Genomic DNA, 8912 nt, shown 5'->3' with positions numbered 1-8912 from the left:
ATAACGTGAAGAAGGAACCTGCTGTCTAGTAGACCTTCTAAGTGGAATATCTGGCTCATCCACGACTTCATGAGTAGAAGCATCTACTTCATCAATAGCAGCATCGTTATCATCATCAACATGCTGATCTGAAACATGATTCTGGGCATCACCATCGTCATCGAGCCCACCAACTTCATCAGCATTTGTGTGAGGAACTTGATCAAGATTAACTAAACCTTTAGAACTTGAAGATTTTATCTTCTCCGCTTTGTTAATATCTTCAATGGTTTGATCCTTCACGAAGATAACATCATGACTTCTTACGAGCTTCATCTCAATTGGATCATATAGCCTGTAACCAAACTCATCAAGGCCATAACCAATGAAGATGCACTGCCTTATCTTGGCAGTTAATTTTGGCCTCTCATCTTTAGCCACATGTACAAAAGCTTTGCAACCAAACACTTTCAAGTGGTCATAGGAAACATACTTGTTATACCAAACTTTGTTTGGAACATCACTTTGCAAAGCAACCGCAGGGGATAGATTAATAACACGTGCGACGGTCAACAATGCCTCACCCCAAAAGGAATTCGGCAACTTTGCTTCAGAAAGCAAACATCTGACTCTTTCCATCAAGGTCCTGTTCATTCTCTCTGCTAAACCATTAAGCTGAGAAGTCTTAGGAGGAGTCTTCTGGTGTCTGATACCCTGTTGCTTGCAGTATTTGTCAAACGGTCCACAATATTTACCGCCGATATCAGTACGAATACACTTCAACTTCTTTCCAGTTTCTGTTTCAACTGAAACCTGAAACTGCTTAAAGACATCCAACACTTGGTCTTTAGTCTTTAAGACGTAGACCCAAAGTTTCCTTGAGCAATTATCAATAAAGGCAACGAAGTAAAGTGCACCACCAAGGTCCTTGTCTTCATTGTACCACATAAATCTGAGTGCACCAACTCAGGCAACTCTATCTTTCTTGAAGGAGGATGAGACTTGAAAGAAACTCTATTTTGTTTTCCAGCCAAGCAGTGCTCACACTTTTCTAATTTAGCACTTTCAAAACTTTACAATAATTTCTTTTTGGCCAGAACATTTAGTCCTTTCTCGCTAATGTGGCTAAGCCTCTTATGCCATAACGTTGAAGATCTATTGCTCTCAACTGCATTCACCATCTCAACACAGGTAGAGGCCGTAGTCCAGTATAGACCACGACGTTTTTCGCCACGAGCCACAATCATGGAACCTTTAGTAAGCTTCCACTTTCCAGCACCATTGGTACTGACATATCCCTCATCATCCAAAACACCAATAGAGATCAAGTGCAAACGAGCATCAGGTGCATGCTTTACATTGTTTAAAACTAGTTTAGTTCTAGTACTAGTTTTCAAACAAATCGTTCCAACACCAGCCACCCTAGATATAGTCTCATTACCCATACTCAAAGTTCTAAAGTCACCCGGAGTATAGGATGAGAAAAATTCCTTCCTTGATGTCACATGAGATGCAGCACCACTGTCCACAACCCAGCTTGACTCATCACAAGCAATATTTATTAGATCCGCATCAAGGACAGTAACAAGATCTTCTGTAGTGACAACGGCAACGCAATTGCCATCTTCTTTCTTTTCCTCCTTATCTCTATTCTCCTTTTTCAAAATCCGGCAGAACTTCTTTGTGTGCCCTTTTTTCCCGCAATGATAGCACTCAATATCTTTAAGTCTGCCTTTGGATTTGCTTCTATGATGTTCTCTATTTTGAGAACCACGATTCTTGCCTCTCCCCCTAGTGTCAGTCACTAAGACATCTGATGAGGAGGAACCTTGAGATTTTCTTCTCATCTCTTCATTTAAAAGAATACTCTTTGCAAGATCCATAAAGATCACACCATTCGGAGCAGAATTTGATAATGAAGTTCTAATAATTTCCCAAGAATCTGGTAGGGAACCAAGTAGAAACAGGCCTTGAATTTCTTCATCAAAATTAATGCCCATAGCAGATAACTAGTTCATGATCCCCTGAAAAATATTCAGATGACCTGTCATTGCAGAACCATTATGGTATTTTAAACCCAGCATTTGCTTTATCAAAAACATCTTGTTGTTACCAGTTTTCCGAGCATACAAATTTTCAAGATGCTCCCATAGGGTCCGAGCATATGTCTCCCCAGAAATATGGTTCAACACATTATCGTCAACCCACTGTCTAATAAAGCCACAAACCTGCCGATGCAACAAATTTCACTCTTCATCTGATTTATTATTAGGCTTTTTATTTGCAAAGACAGGTTGATGAAAGTTCTTGACATAGAGCAAATCTTCCATTTTGCCCTTCCAAATGACATAATTCACGCCACTCAAAGTAACCATTCTACTAGTATTGGCTTCCATCGTTTATCACAAATACAAATACTATTTTATTCGAAGACCAAAGTAATTTTTTCTGATGTGGAAGTTCAGACTGCGCTGCATCCACAGAGCATACTCAGACAGAACCTTGGCTCTGATACCACTTGTTGGGAATAAAATAGCCCCGCAAAAATAATACTCACTGTATTAGTGATAAACGCGGAACACTAACTTATGGTTAAATCAGCGAGAATAAAATGAAGCAATAATGACACTAAGATTTTACGTGGAAACCCTTCTGAATAAGGGAAAAACGACGGTCAAGAGGAGCAGCTGATATCACTATAGTAAAGAATTTTACACTGTGTAGTCACAAGTATAAATACTCCAAAGACCACTACACACTCAAAAAGAAAAACACTCTTTTGATTTTTCCACCTCACTACAATATCACTCACACTCTATTTTTCTTCACAGACTATTTTCTTATACAGTCTATAGTATACCTCACTTTGCTCTCACTCAGATGTATTGTCTGAGATTTTTGGTGTGTCATTAAACTGAAAGAGAGCTCCCTATTTATAGGGATGGAGTGTGCAATTTTTCCTCTTGGCATTAATTGGCCTGTGTCAATTCTTTAACCTTGCATTTAATTTGGCCGGTGCCAAATTCAACCTCTTTGCAACTCTTTTTGACAAACTCTGCAATTTGGCCGATGCCAAATTTTTCTTCCTTTGGCAAAGTCAAAAATTGTGGGTCTGGACCCCACGAATTGGTATAATTTTTTGACAAACTCTGCAATTTGGCCGGTGCCAAATTTTTCTTCTTTTGACAAAGTAAAAAATTGTGGGTCTAGACCCTACACTTAGAAACTCCAATTATATTCAGTCACGGCGCTTAGAACTTCAGTAAGTAATACTACTACTGTTTCTTTTTATTAACTCTGCATCATTACAGTACATGGCATGGCTTAACACTCTTAATTAATTCAACTTTGGCAGAGTTTGTGGAAATCTATGGCCACTGGACTGAAACGAAATTTCTACTTTTGCACCCGGACCTGATACACAGCTTTTTATGTGTGTTAGTTTGTATTGCAGGGTTCATAAAAGCAATTACATTTAGTTCAAACACAAAAAGAATGAGAAAAGGACCAAAATCATCCATAATGTTTGGGTTTGGATCAAAATCATACATATTCTTTCATATGGAGCACTAATAGTACATTATGTTTGCATAAGTGGTGCACTTTTAGTCAAACTCCCAAATAAATTTAACGGAAAAGAACAAAAATGCCCCTGAACTTTTAGAAAAGATATAAAAATACCCTTTATTCATCTATTTTGCTAAAACTACCCTCAATTCAATTTTTTGGCTCATTTATTCCCCATTGACTAACGGACAACACTAATTTAAAAAAAAAAAAAAATTGCACATGACATTTTATTACTGAAAAATTGATTTATTCTTTTAAAAAGAAATCTGAAACCTTGGAATTTTTTTAAATTTGGAAAACTTTTTTTAACGAGTAAAACCTTGACTAACGGACAACACTAATTTTTTTTCTTTTCAAAATGTGAAAAATTGGATTTTTATAAAAATCTGAAAAAAATAAATTTTTTATGGAAAAACTGTGTTTAAAAAAAAACCAGAAAACTATCTTTTTTTAAATCTAGAAGAAAATTATGGAGTATTAGTTTTGCACATTTTACTTAAAAAAACAATCAGTTTTTCAGATTTAAAAATTGAATTTTCTAAAAAAAAAAATGAGGTTTCCACCCGTTAAAAAACGTTTTCCAAACTTAAAAAAATTTCACATGTTTTAATGAAAATCCAATTCTGTTTTTTTTTTTATATATATATAAAAGGCTTACTACATTTGTTTTTTAAAGAAATGGATGTTGAAAAATTATTTTTCCTTATTCTACAAATAACGATTTTTCAGATTTCTTTTTAAAAGAATAAATCAATTTTTCAGTAATAAAATGTCATGTGCAATTTAATTTTTTTTTTAAAAAATTTTTTTTAGTGTTGTCCGTTAGTCAAGGGGAATAAATGAGCCAAAAAATTGAATTGAGGGGTAGTTTTAGCAAAATAGATGAATAAAGGGTATTTTTATACCTTTTCTAAAAGTTCAGGGGCATTTTTGTTCTTTTCCATTAAATTTATTTGGGAGTTTGACTAAAAGTGCACCACTTATGCAAACATAATGTACTATTAGTGCTCCATGTGAAAGAATATGTATGATTTTGATCCAAACCCATACATTATGGATGATTTTGGTCCTTTTCTCCAAAAAGAATACATTAGAACAAGGGAAAAAAAACATACGAGGTTTCATATACTCTGTCCATGACTCTGAAAGACGTCATTGATCATCCAATGGTTAGACGCAGTATTTATTTTATATCTTTAACAAAGTTTCCACCTTTTTTGTTTTATATCCTCAATCACTTCTATATACTTCTAAGGATTAGCATGTTAAATTTTGCATGAATTTTCTCTTTCAAATTGGTTTTGTGGTGATCATCCATCACCCTCTTTTTAGGTTTCAATGTTATTGATGATTTAGAAGTTAATGGGGAAGGTACTACCACATCATATTGTGAAACACTCAAACTTAGGGAATTTAGTACAAGTTCATTTTAAAATGTAGTAGTGGAAGAAGAGTGATTCACACTGTGACAGGCTTTAGTTCGGGAAATCTAGCACATATTGTATGCAACTGCTTATTGGAGAAAAGCGAGAATGCAAAATGAGCCTTCAATTATGTGAACTTTGGTATTTAATGTCCTGACAGTTGTTTCCTGTTTTGTAGTATATTTTTAAATATGAGAATTTAGTCATTTTTTGCAGGTAATCAGGAAAGAGTCCCTTTTAGCATCACAGGGGAGCACATATTTTGTCCCAATTTCTTCTTTCTCAAATTTGTTATTAGTGTCTGAGATGTGAAGCATTTCTATAAATTTGCAGAATTAATCATTTCAAGGATATACAACGAATTGAAAGACCAGATTAAGGTATAGTACTATTATGTTTCTTCTTTCCTTTGGTGGTTCGTAGTCTCAGGTTCAATTTCCTTTATAAAACTTAAAAGCAGACTCTTTTTGTTTTTGTAAGTGCAACTCAGGTCGAAGTTTTTTTTCAATTTACTGTATGGAATTTCAGTACAAATATATATAGACTCACTGGTCACTTTTAAACTTTTTCAGTGAATCAATCTTTGAGTTATCACATTATTCCTCAATTTTTTCTTTCAATCGTATAATTGAGTTGTGGAAAACATAATGCGGTCAGAAGACAGTTAACATTTTAATAACAATTATTCCTCCATAACCCATACATTTTAGAGTCCGGAACCAAAATGCCCCCAAAAAAATCACTTTGAACCAAAATACCCAACAAAAAAAAATGTTACGAAACTATCTTTAGCGCAGTAATTTACTGCGCTAAAGCAGTTCACGGAGACGGAGCTGTTAACTGCTTTAGCGCAGTATTTTACTGCGTTATAGAAGTTGTTAAAAAAAAATTGGCCAACTTTATTTTTTGAAACACTTAGTGTTTTTTTCCATACTTTGACCAATGATTAGTCGTGTGTCAAGACTCCGAAACATCAATATTTTATATAGGACGTGATATTTTTTTATGCGTACAATAATGTAGGCTCAATATATCAAGGATACGTAAACATTCGGATCGTCATTTTAGGGGTTGAAAAGGTGCCCGAAGTAAGTTTTGTTTGTAAACTTTAGATTTAAGTGTTTTATATACATAGACGTCCATTTTTGTTTGAAGACTTATTGTCATTAGCTTAAAGTATTTTATTTTTAGAGTTTAGATTTAAGTGTGTTATTTTTTAAAGCGTAACTTTATTTCGAATATACGTGGTTTTTTGCGCTCGAACGTCCGATTTACGCGATTTTTTTTTACAACATATTCGAAAGAAAGTTACGCATTAAAAAATAACACACTTAAGGAACTTAGTGTTTTTTCCATGAAAAGATCGCAACATCTTATTTTAATAAATCTTTTCTTTGCAGCGCTTAGTGTTTTTTTCATACTTTGACCAACGATTAGTCGTGTGTCAAGACTCTGAAACGCCAATATTTTATATGGAACATGATTTTTTTTCTGCGTACTATAATATAGGCTCAATACATCAAGGGTACGTAAACGTTCGGATCGGCGTTTTAGGAGTTGAAAAGGTACCCGAAGTAAGTTTTGTTTAAGGTTTAAGTGTTTTATTTTTTAAAGTTTTGATTTAAGCGTGTTATTTTTTAATCAAGACATAAATTTATTTTGAATATAAATATAATTCTAAAAAATATAGGGAGAAAAACTAGTTGTAAAGTGGTCAAACTTTAGATGGTCATAACTTTGCGCTCGGACGTCCTTTTTACGCGTTTTTTTTTAACTTGCGTATTTTTTCGAGATCTATGCGGACAAATAGCCACAAGGCGGTTTGGCCAAGCCGATTTAAAAAAAAAACACCTTTTATCCCATTTAATTTCAATTTTCTCCCAAATTGGCGGGAAATTTTCAGTTTTATTTACTTATAAGATGATGATACGCAATAGATTTCAACGTAAAAATCTTGGGGTAATGTAGCTGTGAATGTCAATTTCACTCCTGCGGTTTCAATTTTTGAAAATAAAGCTGACTAATTTTTTCGACATACAAAGTTGACTAAAAGAACCTTACAGTCAAACACTAAGTTTTTTCAAACAAAACTTACTTCGGGCACCTTTTCAACCCCTAAAATAACGATTCGAACGTATACGCATCCTTGATGTATTGAGCTTACATTATTGTACGCAGAAAAAAATATCAGGTTCTATATAAAATATTGACGTTTCGGAGTCTTGACACACGACTAATCGTTGGTCAAAATATGAAAAAACACACTAAGTGTTGCAAAAAAAAAAAAATTGCCAATTTTTTTTTAGTGCTCGCTATTTTACTGCGCTATACAAACAAAAATAATAATTCTTTAGCACAGTAAAATACTGCGCTACAATAGTTAAAAACTTTTTGGCAACGGCTTTATTTTCAATAAATCTAAACCCTAAAAATAGAAAACCTTAAGCTAATGAAAATAAGCCTTCAAACAAAAATGGACGTCTATGCATATAGAACACTTAAACCTAAAGTTTACAAACAAAACTTACTTCGGGCACCTTTTCAACCCCTAAAATGATGATCCGAACGTTTACGTATCCTAGATGTATTGAGCCTACATTATTGTACGCAAAAAAAAAATATCAGGTTCTATATAAAATATTGACGTTTCAGAGTCTTGACATACGACTAATCATTGGTCAAAGTATGGAAAAAAACACTAAGTGTTGTAAAAATAAAGTTGGCCAATTTTTTTTTTTGGTACTGTTTCTATAACGTAGTGTATTTTACTGCGTTATAGATTTTTTTTTTTAACAGCTTCTATAACGCAGTAAAATACTGCGGCTAAAGCAGTTAACGGCTCCGTCTCCGTGAACTGATTTAGCGCAATAAATTACTACGCTATAGGTAGTTTTGTAACATTTTTTTTGTTGGGGTATTTTGGTTCAAAGTGATTTTTTTGGGGCCTTTTTGATTCCGGACTCTACATTTTATGTATGGTTGAGCTAATAATGTTCTTCAATTTCTTCTTTTTTGTTCAAATCATTCATCATTTTCTTCCCATCTTTATTTATAATAATCTCTCTCTGATTGTAAAACCCGGTTTATCAGATTAGGGTAAGCTAACGTGTGTCTCTGCTTTATTGTGTTAATTGCAGACGCAGACCCATGAGAGCTTGGGCGATAGTTTGGTCTCTAGTTACGAAGAGTGCTACACCATCGGATACAAGATTGTTATCAAAATTCTTAAAAACTGGAAAAAGTATACAAGATTGTGTTAAATTGTAACATGTGTAGGATTTTCCAAGGCGATTCAAGTGTTTGGTCTATCTGCTATTTCTTCCTGCTTTGTATGGTAAGTGGTTTTGTTTATTGGTCCTCAGGTACGGTCTTTTTCAATTTTGAGCAATATACTATACAACATTTTCACAAAGTTTCGAACTTATATTTTCAAAGTTAGTCCCACTCAATGTTTGTTTATGAACAGAGTTGTGCTTTTTCTATCCTTGCGAGTAGGATACTGTGGTTAAACTTTAATATTACATGAACTGCAGGAAGGAAGAGTGCCATTGAGCTTGTGTGTGGAGTAAAAAGTTCATCGTGCCTTGCGTGGTGAAGATGATGGAGTGACAAGCATTGAGAACTAAACCAAGGTAAATGCATCCCTTTCTTGGATCCCAATAAAAGTCGAGACACTTTTCAATTTATTGGTATTTTAATGAAGGTTGTAGAAATGATAAGGAATGCGAAGGAGAAAGGATTTTCAGATTTACTATATCTTAATTCGGTAAATAAAGAGATATATGGAAGAGGACAAGTGGTCTACGTAATTTGAACTCCAATAGCACATATCATCGGTAGCAGTCCATGCCTAATGGTCTTTCAAGCTTTATCAGGGCTATTTGTGTTTCTTTGAGATTAAGACTGGTCAGGGGTTTTACCTTTGACGTGGACGAAAAT

Source organism: Lycium barbarum, chromosome 11, assembly GCF_019175385.1.
Source record: "Lycium barbarum isolate Lr01 chromosome 11, ASM1917538v2, whole genome shotgun sequence".
NCBI lineage: Eukaryota > Viridiplantae > Streptophyta > Magnoliopsida > Solanales > Solanaceae > Lycium > Lycium barbarum.
The sequence above is the reverse complement of the archived record's forward strand: the minus strand, read 5'-3'. Positions refer to the sequence as shown.